We start from the raw sequence: 12,364 nt of genomic DNA, 5'->3' as shown, positions 1-12,364 counted from the left end.
CAGAAGAAATTTGTACATGTTACTTGAGTGTTTTGTAGTCATTGGAGTAGCGATAAACTACATCAAACCAACTATCCATAGCACTTACAATAAGTATATTGAAACTGTTTTGATCAGTCAAAATTTTAAAAAATTAATCAAAATTACCAATTATGATTAAGTTTACGGGACTCCATGGAATTCATGTTTAATTGCGGGACTAGATGCATCCATTTCATTCAAATCAAGAAATACAACGCAATAAAATAACAAAATACCTGAATTCGAAGATAAAGCCAGGGAATATAGAAAACTTCAAGTCTTGAAGAAATGGGAGCATAGCCTTGCTTTTTGCAACAAAACAATCCCTTTTTTCAGAAAATTACAGGAAGACAAATAAAATTTGAAACAAATTACTTCAATTGAATAGGGAATCTGCAAATTGCTACCGCTCAATAATTTTGCAGAAGCGGCAATTATGTTTCATTTCCCTGCAATAACAACAAGTACAATTCTGTAACCGTTCTCCCCACTAACCTAAAAGACTAAACCCACTTCTTCAATTCCTTCTTATTTGTCAATCATAAACCAAGGGAACCTTATGACATTTAAACCTTAATTATCAATGTACCAAGTATATCGGAAATACATAAATAACGAAATTCCACTAACGAACTAAACAAATGGTCCTTCAATACATCCTTACAGAATCACAACTTACCTTCCAAATTGGACACAATGCAATAAGCAAGAATTGCAATGTTCTGAGACTTTTTCGGATCAAGCACACACCTAATTCAGAAAATTTCCCATAAAATTTGACAAAATGCAATAAACAATAATTAAATATCACTACTTACCTTCCAAAAGCGCAGACTTCATCAATGGTAACATTAGGCCCCCTCAACAAATTTCAAATTCTGCACACCAAATCAATCCGATCCAATGAGCAATAATATAATAAAAAGGCATACAGAGATCCAAAATGTTGAAATTACAATGAAAAATCAAATCATGCTTTAAAGAAATGCAACATATATTCATGAAAAACTTGAAATTTTGAGAACAATTCGCTTCATTCATTAGAATCAAAGTAAGGAGATTGAAGCCAAAATTTGAAACAAAAACCATAATCGAATTAACTAAATTATATCACTTGAAAAGGATAATCATTAAGAAATAAAACGGATTGAGAAGTACAATCATGACCTACCCCCAACTGCTTCGAGAAGAATAATTGCGTCGATTGCTTAGCTGACAAAAGGGTCTCATCAGGTAATGGCACTCCAGTCAAATCTAAGCCAATAGGTACTTCTTCATACTTAAAATCAATCTCTAGTTTATGTGAACATATTCAGTTATACAAATATCCAAATGTTATATAATTACTAATTTCCCAACAAAATTTCTCGATTATACAACACACAGAGCAGCTCAAATTGTTAAACATTAACCCAAAGAAAATATGGGAAAATTAAAAGACTTTTCCTTTTAATTTTCCCACCGTTTCTCAGGCACCTGAAATAAAATTCAGAAAACGGAAGCAGAATTAAAAGAAACCATCGATGGAGGGGGCGAGGTTGAGGCCAATACCATCGCCGAGAAGCAAAGTGATGGGGTAGCGTTTGGAGGGTGAGGCTGCAGAGCAACTGATCTTACCCACTCTGCTTTCATCGACCGCTAAACAGAGAAAAAGGAGACAAAAATATAAAATAAATAAAATAAATTCTCGTATAAATAAATTTGTAAAAGTGGGAAAATTGGCGGTGATTACAATTTGTAAAAGAAGCAACTAATCCTACCCACTCTGCTTCATCGATGGATAGCTCACTTGGTTTGCTAAAAATATTGTATAAATAAATTTGAAACCCCTCATACCTTAAATTGGAATTTCGAAACTGAAAGACGAAGGCAAGACGACGACACGGTACGGTTTGCCGGCATTCGTACGAAAACAGCTCGCCGGAATTAGCAGACCTAGAACCTAGCCGCTTAGCACTTGAAATCGATTTGTTGGGTTCGAATTTTAAGTGTGGGAATTCGCTTTGCTGGTTTGAGGGTTTTAGGTTTCGAATATTTTTCTGTTAATTGCGAGCAACAGTGCTAAATGGGACGATGTTTTGCCAGATGAGGCGAAGAGGCGGAGGGGAAGATTCACTCACTCCAATCCTCCAAGAACCCATAATTTTTTCAATCCTTGGAACCCTAGAAAAATCACCAGAAGATTAATTTCTTTGGTAAAGAATTTTTAAAAATCTAAATAGGATAAATTGCTTACCTTCCGTATAGAGGGTTATGGAAAATGCGAGGATGGAGTGGTGGTACGTCGCGGTTCTCGCGTGTTACATCGAATTTGGGTGAACAGGTGGAAAAGCAATTTACAGAGTTGGCGGTGGTTTTGTTTGATTGAAGAATCTCGTTGAAAGATGAGGAAGGCTACCGAAAATGGAGCACTGGAGCAGGAAGGAAGAGATGCAGGAGATTGGGATGAGTCGATTCGTTCGATGGTGTGAAAACAGTTGATGTCGAATTCCATAAACCACCGAGAAAAGCATGAACGACAAATCACAACACAGATACACATGCTAACATGGGAAATTTCGTAATTTTACTGTGCATATGGAAAACCAAAGGGCAACTTGAACAATAATATGGGCGCAATTCCGTCTTTACACCGTGCTTAGGAACATTAAACCTGTTGCTGCTGCAATATTTCTATTTTGCAAATATTTGAGAAGAAGTTGATTAGTATTAGTGTCGTGCCACTTTTACTTAAAAGTTGAAAAGAGTTTGAGAGGCAAAGTGTAGAGATAAAATTGTCTACTAGTTGATGAGTTTTGTAAGTCTCTTAGGTTGTGTTTGTTGTACCGAACTATCTCGGACTGAACTAGCTTTGGGCATTAAGTTTGACTGGTTTAGATTAGATTAAGTCACACTAAATTAGTGAACTGTTTGGTGAAGTGTCGGACTAAAAAATAAAATAATTCATATATTATAATATTATAATATTTAATATATGTCTAATAATATTGAATTATGAATTCAAGCTTTTCCTTCTATACACTCTTCTACAGTTCTACGTCTCTCTAGAGAATACTTTCTTCCTCTTTGGTTTCATAGCCATTATTTCCTTTCCTCCCATCTTTTTTCCTTCAAAATGCTTCAAAGTTCAATTCCATTTTTTTTTTGCAAAACACTTCAAAACCATTTTCCTGCAAAATCATCTCCAAAGCTACTCTCTCCTCCCTCTTTATCTCTCCATCTCTTTTTATCCCCAAAGCTACTCTCTTCCCTTCTCTATCCATTTTTCTCTGAAATTTTCTGGGAAAAAGAAAAATTATCTGGGAGATTTCTAGGAAGTTTCAGGAATAAGGAAGATTTTTTCTATTGAGATTGTTATTGTTATTGTGTTGCTTTTTCTTTTCGAATTTTGGTGGCTGGATTTTGAGATTTAGGTTGTGGGTGGGATTGAGTTTCAGATCCGGCCATGGGTGGGCAAACAGAGTTGCCCAGAAGCATGCTTGCAGACTTGCAATGCAAACATCGTATGCAGTTCTGGAAACGGGACCATGGTTTTTGAGGGGGTTCACTATGACCGGCTAATCCCATGGTTAGTCAAGACGAGTGAAGGTTAGTGTCATTAACGTTAGTCTCAGTGGGTAACAAATAGGGGACCGGACTAACACTTAGTCCAGTCCAATCCAATGAGAGTTAGCGAGGGCAAACAAACGCGGCCTCAATGTTTATCCTGACTTAGTACACTCCATTTGTTTATTTAAATGCATATATCTAGGATATTTTCATAAGATGTCGATGTGTAATTAAAGTTAAATAAAATTAAATGTATAATCTAAGGATTTATACGACAAATTTCTCATATAGGAATTAAAGTTATACATATGTAATTCTAAGGATTTATCTATATGAGCTATTAATAACTTGAACATATACCAGATTCAGTCAGCATGTATAATCTTAAAAGTATTATTCCTAATTTCTTAATTGTTGAAAAATAAGGCCTTGTTTGGTCTCTAGGATTGGAATGGAATGGTTAAACTACTGTATTCATGGTATATTAAAGATAGAGGTGAATGCTTTTTCATATTGAGGGGATTAGAAGGGGGATAAGACATGATGGAAAATAACCCCTTCTGATCCTTACCATTTTGGCAAATTGGAATGGAAAATAATCCATCTCCTACCTTCAAGTAACCCACAAATTTTTCATTTCTTTCGTCAACATTCCTTGAATATAGTGGGTTATCCATTTCAATCCAATCTTAAAGACCAAATGAGGCCACAATTTTTTCATTTCTTTCCTGAACATACCTTGGATATAGGTCATATATATCAACATGCTTCAAATGTCTTAATTTACAACTTTCTTATGTTTACCACTTTTAAATATAGGTTACATGGCTTGATAACATTGCACATATGCACTGCACCGAACATAGATAAAAGTAGAAAGTTTCATGTCTGCACATGTGCTCCCCAAGCTGTTTTAGTGAAAAATTGCATGTCTGTACCTTTATTTCCTTCATTTATCTTCCTGTTTAAATTATGAGCCATGTATTAAATTTTCTCAACCTTTAAGATGTTTTCGGCTTCCTTACCATGATATTACACTTGGGGCTGCATGGCCTGAACTGTTCGTTGACCATAAAGGAAAATACTGGGATTTGCCTGAGTCAATTTCCTTAGATATGTCATCACTTGTTTCCGAATCTGGATTGCGGTACCGCATTGGTGTACATAAAAACATCCAGGCAGTTAATTCCGTAGATTCTGCGCAAGGGCTGCCATTTCTTACGAAAAAAGCCAAGATATTTGGAGGCAAAATGAGACACGAAAAGACATCATGATACATAAAGAAAAGGGTTGATTTTGGCGGCCATCTTATGATGTACGTCTTAAAAAACCTCATTCTTCAGTATTTGGAATTTTTGGTAATTTTACACGTTATTTATATTTTTTGTGATAACTTGTATTATCTCATTACATTTTTGTTGGAAGTTTCATACTAATACTCAGGTGCAATATCGTATAACATTTAGCTTATACATTTGCCTGTTTTTATACATGTATACATGTTTTGGTACCTCTTAGTGTCACTTATATTGTATGTGTAGTTTTCTACTTTAGTATTAAACCCAGTACATGTAATGAGTATGTCACCTCCTTTCATCTGTTCCGTGGTTGTAGATGTGCCTGCAGTAAAAGAAACATCATAAATAATAGTAATAAAATATAATTCTAGAGACAAAAGTTCTAACGGAACGATTCAATATTTTTGTTTTGTGTTTATGAGTCCAGGTCTGTTGCCGACAGTATGCAATCTCTTAGAGCACTTTCAACGTTGGCTTTTGCTGGGGAACAGGCCAACAAACAGGGCACGAAAGCTCAGCCTATTGACTCCAGTGTGTGGGAGTCCGAGGGACAGCGTAGGGCCCGAGCACCAGGCCTGTCACGAATTGCCAGCCCGCGAGCCCGAAGGCTATCTGACGCAAGGCTGACGTCAGCCAGGCGTCAAACCCTTTTTTTATTTTTTTCTGTCAGGCGCGTGCACTGCACCCGTGTGTGGGGGCACGTCACCTGACATGTTTTCAATGGATGGGGCCCGCAGCGCAGTTTCAAATTGTTACCGTTGGGAAGCCACGTGGCTTCTCATGATTCGTTGGATCTCAACGGCAAGAAAATGTGGACCGTCAGATTTGCAATGGTAAAAAAACATAAAAAAATCTTATTTAATATCAACCGTTGGATCTAAGATCAATGGTTGATATTATTCTCCTTTATAAATATATAAAAAAAAAGGTTTTAAAATTCAGAAATGTTACCGTTGTGCCACATGGCACAATCTGGAGTGTTGGAATTCAATTTTTTTAAAATCCAACGGCAGAGATTAATTAGTTGAATAAAAAATTTTAAAAAATTGTAAAAAATGAATAAAAATCCGAAAAAAATTAAATTTTTTTTTTTAAACTTTTCTATAAATACCTTTTCATTATCATCTACCTTACACCACAGCTTCTATCAAGGTTTACAGAATGGTTGGGCTAGCATATCTGACCCACAGCTTGGATGACTCCACGGGAATGTGAGGCTTTGCCCATTCTTGCTTTGTCATCTCTCCTTTTACGCTCCTCATCCTATTCTCTCTCATTTTGGGCCACCTGGAGATTGAATATTCTTTCTGATTGGTTAAACAATTCTTCCTCTTACTGATCAATTTCCCACATCATCCTTGAAGAAGAAGACATTGTAAAAATGAATCAGAAACTATGAATAATGATAGAGATATTGTTGACCGGTGCTTAGTAGTTTTGGGATTGGTCAAGTATGGTACAAACAGTGCTCCCCTAACTTCCTAAGTAAGGGAAGCTCCTCGATTGGGGACTTGCAAGATCGAAGCCATTGAGTAATCATGAAACTTTCAAGTACCGAAGTGTGGTGTCGCCTTCACTTGTCTTCTCTGTCCTGTAAGTAGATGTGGCATCTTCTCTTGGAAGTACTTTTCCTTCATCCAAGAGTGGTATCTTTAGTTGGCGTTGACGCACAAGGTAATGTATCATTTTCATTTGAAGCTTACTTGTAGTTTCGGGTTTGGTCAAGTGCGATACAAACCATATAGTAGGAGTCCCCCAAGTCTCTAAGCGAGGGGATCTGCTGAAGGAGGTGACAGACAAGGTAAGCAATCAGGGTTCCAAGCAATCAGTCTTAAATCGGTAGGTTGATCTTGGGTTCCGGCTGATTGTACTCATTCTCCCTGTCTCTCATTCAGCAACAAAGATAAAAAGAAGAAACGAGGAGAAGAGATGATATGAGGTACTCTTGTTTTTGGAGAAGACGGACGAATCGGCATGTGCTTTGTTGTACTTGACTTTCCATAGGTGTATTCTCCAAAGGAGCGAGCCGACTCCAGGATTTGAGGGTCAAAACAAAGTCCGTCAAACCTGGAGTATGTTCGAACCTGATGATATGAGATACTTTTGCTGTTTGACAAAATAGTAGATGTGGTATGGCGAAGCTTTGTTCTTCGACAACGGTGTTAGCAAAAAGTTATTGAGGCTTCTCGATCTCTTCAATTAGAGCAATGATGCCGAGCTTGGGTCTTTTATTTTGTTGAAGTTTGCATGTTGAAACTTCATGGGTGGATCCTGTAGGTTGAAGTAGTGCTCCCTTAATTTCTTGAGTGAGGAAAACTTCTCGGTTGGGGACTTGAAAAATCCAAGGCACTGAGTAGTCGTGAAATTTCTGAGTACCAAGATGTAGTGGTATATGGTAAGAGTCCCCCAAGTCTCCAGTCGAGGGAGGTGTTTTGCTAGTAAGCAATTTTCCAAACAAAACTTCACCATTTTCTTTTCTAAGCGGTTGCCCAAAACTCCTCCTTCATATATATTTTGTATGAAAGTTGTTAGGCCCAAAGAAATGGAGGCCTAGGCTCATTTCTTTCTTTCTTTCTTTCCTTTTTTTTTTGTATTTTTTTTTTTAATTTTCGATTTTTTTTTTTGGGTGAAGCTTTGATGTTGAAGTTTTGGTGTTGAAGCTTTTGTGTTGAAACTTTGGTGTTGAAGCTTTTGTGTTGAAGTTTTGCAGGTGAAACTTTTGTATTGAAGCTTTTGTATTGAAGCCTTGTAGGTGAAGCTCTTGTATTGAAGCTTTGTAGGTGAAGCTTTTGTGTTGAAGCTTTGTTGGGCACCATAAATTGATTTTGCTTCACACTATCTTTTGCTTCACACTATCTTGATCAAGATTGTGTAAAGCTTTTGAGAATTGTAGTTGCTCTCCATTGATGAAGCTTTGTTTGATGTTGAAGCTTTGTTGTTGAAGCTTTGTTTGATGTTAAAGCTTTGTAGTTGAGAGTTGAACCTTTGTAGTTGAAGCTTTGTGTTGAAGCTTTGTTGTTGAAGCCTTGTTTGATGTTAAAGTTTTGTAGTTGAGAGTTAAACCTTTGTAGGTGAAGTTTTGGTGTTGAAGTTTTTGTGTTGAAACTTTGTAGTTGAGAGTTGAACCTTTGTAGTTGAAGCTTTAGTGTTGAAACTTTTGTGTTGAAGCTTTGGTGTTGAGAGTTGAACCTTGTTAGATGAAACTTTTGTATTGAAGCTTTGTAGGTGAAGCTTTTGTATTGAAGCTTTATAAGTGAAGCTTTTGTATTGAAGCTTTGTAGGTGAAGTTCTTGTGTTGAAACTTTGTAGGTGAAGCTTTTGTGTTAAAGCTTTGTTGGGCACCATAAATTGATTTTGCTTCACACTATCTTGATCAAGAATGTGTGAAGCTTTTGAGAATTGTAGTTGCTTTCCATTGATGAAGCTTTGTTGTTGAAGCTTTGTTTGATGTTGAAGCTTTGTAGGTGAAGCTTTTGTGTTAGTCACCATAAATTGGTTTTGCTTCACACTATCTTGATCAAGAGTGTGTGAGGCTTTTGGCATTTGTTGTTGTCTTTCATTTGTTGAAGCTTTTGTTGGCACTATAAATTGAGTGTGTGAGGCTTTTGACATTTGTTATTGCCCTTCACTTGTTGAAGCTTTTGTTGGCACCATAAATTGATTTTGCTTCACACTATCTTGATCAAGAGTGTGTGAAGCTTTTGAGAATTGTTGTTGTCTTCCATTGATGAAGTTGTTGCGTTCCATAAATTGATTTTGCTTCACACTATCTTGATCAAGAGTGTGTGAGGCTTTTGACATTTGTTGTTGCCCTCCATTTGTTGAAGCTTTTGTGTTGAAACTTTGTGGGTGAAGCTTTGAGGTTGAAGCTTTGTTGGGCATCATGAATTGATTTTGCTTCACACTATCTTGATCAAGAGTGTGTGAGGCTTTTGACATTTGTTGTTGCCCTCCATTTGTTAAAGCTCTTGTGGTGAAGCTTTGTAGGTGAAGCTTTGAGGTTAAAGCTTTGTTGGGCACCATGAATTGATTTTGCTTCACACTATCTTGATCAAGAGTGTGTGAAGCTTTTGAGAATTGTAGTTACCCTCAATTTGTTGAAGTTGTTGAATTTCCCAATTTCCTCTTCTTTTTTTTTTCTTTTTTTTTTTGGGGGGGGGGGGGGTGGAAAATTAGAAATTTGAAAATGTGGGAGAGACAACATATACAAATTTTGTGGAAGAGAGACAACATATACAAACTTTGCTTCCACACTGTTGAGAAAGAGATTGTGATGCAAGCCACACCTTGTAGTAGTCGAAGGTTTGGATGAACCATATAAATTGAATTTGCTTCGAACAATCTTGATCAAAAGTGTGTGAAGCTTTCTATGAGCTGTAGTATTTGCATTATTACAGAGGAGAAATGTCTGAAGCAGATGTAAGAAGGCTGAAGAGCTTGATCTTCGTATACCATGCACTGAAGCCGTTGTTGGCTTGCAATAAGACTTTGTTGGTGACTATAACTCTTGTTAGGCATAAGTGTTCTCCTAGTTGAGTTGTAAAGCTTGAGGGTTTTTGATTATTTATGAAAACTAGGAGTTCACATGTACAAGTTGTACCACTCGTCTTCTGGTTGGTGGAATGAATGGTGAGTTGCTTTCATCACGTGGTTAGTGGTACGAATGTGAGTTCCTTTATCACCTTTCATCACATTTTATCACCTGTTTGGTGGCACGAAAATGAGTTCCTTCTTCACCTGGTTGGTGGCATGAGTGGCAAGTTGCCAAATGATGTTAGAGTACGGGTTGTACATTTCATCACTTGGTTGGTGGCACGAAGATGAGTTCTTTCTTCACTTGGTTGGTGGCATGAGTGGCAAGTTGCCAAATGATATTAAAGTACGGGTTGTACATTTCATCACCTAGTTGGTGGCATGAAGGAGAGTACGAGTTGTACATTTCACCACCTGTTTGGTGGCATGAAAATAAGTTTCTTCTTTACCTGGTTGGTGGCATAAGTGGCAAGTTGCCAAATGATATTAGAGTACATGTTGTACATTTTATCGCCTGGTTGGTGGCATGAAGGAGAGTACAGGTTGTACATTTCATCGCCTCGTTGGTGGCATGAAGATGAGTTTTTTCTTCACATTTCATCACTTGGTTGGTGAGAATAAGGGCGAGGTGTCGAGGCACATTGTAGCAAGTGTCGAATGACACAAAATATGTTGAACCCTTTCGAAGCACAGTTGGCTTATGTATGGATGTGTTGGAATGTATGATGTTTATGTTGATTGACATGAGTGATGCTTATGAATGTTTTGCTATGCATGAATCCATGCTTTTGATAGATGAACCATGTTGGTTATAACACTTAGTATCACATACTTTGTGTCAAAGTACGCATGTTGAAGCTCTGAGTTGAAGTATAGGGGTAGGTCAGCGTAGATCAAGTGTTCTAGTGCTAGGAATGCAAAAGACTCAGAAGAAGTTGTCTGAATTCCCTCTTCTTTAAATATTTGCCGAATGACTTGTGTGACAAAAGATCTCAAGTGGTTGAGAGTCAAAACATTTGTAATGTGTATGCCTTCTTATAATAACATTTGCTTTAGTACCCAGTCCTCCACTTTGAAAAAGTGAGGCTTGGCCCCATAGTCATAATAGTCAACGGTACGTCCACCCCTGGTTGTCTTGATACGAACTTTTATCCCTCTTGTTGTAATAGGCTTGCTGAGAGTAAAAATTTTTCCTCTTACCAAGAGACAAATACGTTTGGTGACTTAGCGAGTAGCTAAATAAGGCAGGAGATGATGCAATAGGTGTCTGAATGGCCAAGATCTCCTCACTTGGTAGAACTTGACTTCCATTTCCCACTTGTTGATAGGGGTTAACCATATGGGGGTTCCCTTGGTATGTCCTTGCTTCGGGTGAGGTGTGGTTGTAAGCTTGTGCCATCACCCCAGAGTAAGTCTTCCAAGTGTTGGCATTGATCATGTACTTGAAGAAACAATCACGTAAGCCTGCCATGAAGGCTTTGAAGGCGGTCTTGTCATCTGCCTCAGCGCAGTGAGAATACTTATGGCTGAAACGGCCGGCATACTTTCGTAGTGGCTCGTCCGGCTTCTGGCGAATAGTGTACAAGTCATCTGCGGAATGCAAGCAATCTATCTGGAAGATGTATTGAGAGATAAACAGTTTCCTCAGTTCCTCAAATGAGTCTACTGTCTCAGATGGAAGACGGCAATACCAATTCAGATCTCCGTCAGAGAAGGTAGAGGGGAAGAGAAGACATCATTCTTCGTCGATGTGCATCTGATATGCCATGGTGGACTCAAAGAGGTTAAAGTGTTCAATCGGGTCCTCCCTTCCAGTGTAGAGTTGTAAGCCAAGCTTCTGCTTTGTCTTTGCTTGAGGGGGGGTGTCGAGGATCCTCCTTGTAAGAGGGTCATGCCTAGGTTGGTTCCATTCAGGTATTTCTGCCTGACGTTCGGCCTTCAACTTGTTTACTTCCTCAAGGAGTTGTAGGACAAAGGGGCCTGAGTGGAGTCAGGTACTGCTAGATCCTTCTTCCATAAGTCTTCATCTCCTCTTGGAAGTAGGAAAGCTTGATCAAGGGTATGAGATTTTTCTTTGGACTCATCGTACTGACTTCCAGAGTGAGCCTGTCGAAACACCCCCAAGTCCCCCGTACCTTCATATTCCTCTAGGACATGTCGCTCATTACCTAGATTGGTAGTTGGCTTGGGGCATAGGAGATGACTGAATCTTTCAGAAACCCTTGGGTCATTGACCTTCGAGCTTATGTGGATGGGGTTCTCTCGACGTTACCTCAGGAAATCCCGACAGTCGCGATAAACGACTTTTGATCATTCTACTCCTTCTGCAAGAAAGTGCCTTCCTCCACTTCTCCTGCTTTAGGTCGAAGCAGCTGGGTCGAGAGAGGTCTCATGTTGATCAACACGTTGATGAGTAACTCGCTCCCCATTAGGGATATCTATGTTGAAGGCAGGTGATCTCTCGTGTTGGGGGGCACCCAGGTGGTGGTTGACTTCCTCAGGGACGATGAGTTCGTGTGTTTGAGTATGCCTAGCTTCATGTAGCATCCCGAAGAGCTTCTCATACTGCTCCTGGAGGATCTCATTCTTTATCACTATCTTGTTGTTCTGAGCCTCTAGCTCATCGACTTTAGCCTGAAGAGCAAACTTCTTTCGTTGCTTCGCACTAAGTGCGAGAGGGATGTCATTCTGTGTTCTGTGGCTCCCTTCACTCCCCATGTTGGAGAATGGTGCCTGGTCGAAAGAAAGTGTACGAATGGTGGAAACCAGCTTGACAAAGCTGGAAAGAGTAGGAATAAGTGCGATTCCCATAGACGGCGCCAAATGTTGATGCACAAAATCGGCGAGGACTTTGGTACAACATAAAGTGTCAAGTTTGTGACCTTCGCTAGGTTGCTCTGGTCATTAGTGTGGATAGGTATGTAAATGAATAGAGATAGGGAAGCAAACAACACAAGATGTAC

General features: G+C 38.7%; 1 long non-coding RNA gene across 5 annotated transcripts; it reads right to left on the bottom strand.

The window, feature by feature from the left end:
- Nucleotides 1–563: 563 nt before the first annotated feature.
- On the bottom strand, nt 564–2,533 carry LOC108865783. Of its 5 annotated transcripts, none has more exons than XR_007259779.1 (5): nt 2,258–2,533; nt 1,858–2,184; nt 1,573–1,659; nt 1,189–1,233; nt 564–899 (listed from the first exon to the last, which is right to left on the bottom strand). It is a non-coding gene; the product is annotated as an uncharacterized LOC108865783 (long non-coding RNA). The 5 variants fall into 5 exon arrangements; XR_007259778.1 differs by having other exon boundaries at nt 1,193–1,233; nt 2,258–2,532; XR_007259777.1 differs by having other exon boundaries at nt 1,189–1,659; nt 2,258–2,514.
- Nucleotides 2,534–12,364: the final 9,831 nt, after the last annotated feature.

The sequence above is a fragment of a genome, unplaced genomic scaffold (assembly GCF_019419815.1).
Source record: "Pyrus x bretschneideri cultivar Hongxiangsu unplaced genomic scaffold, Pyrus_bretschneideri_v1 Contig273, whole genome shotgun sequence".
In the NCBI taxonomy this organism is placed as follows: domain Eukaryota; kingdom Viridiplantae; phylum Streptophyta; class Magnoliopsida; order Rosales; family Rosaceae; genus Pyrus; species Pyrus x bretschneideri.
The sequence above is the reverse complement of the archived record's forward strand: the minus strand, read 5'-3'. Positions and strand labels throughout refer to the sequence as shown.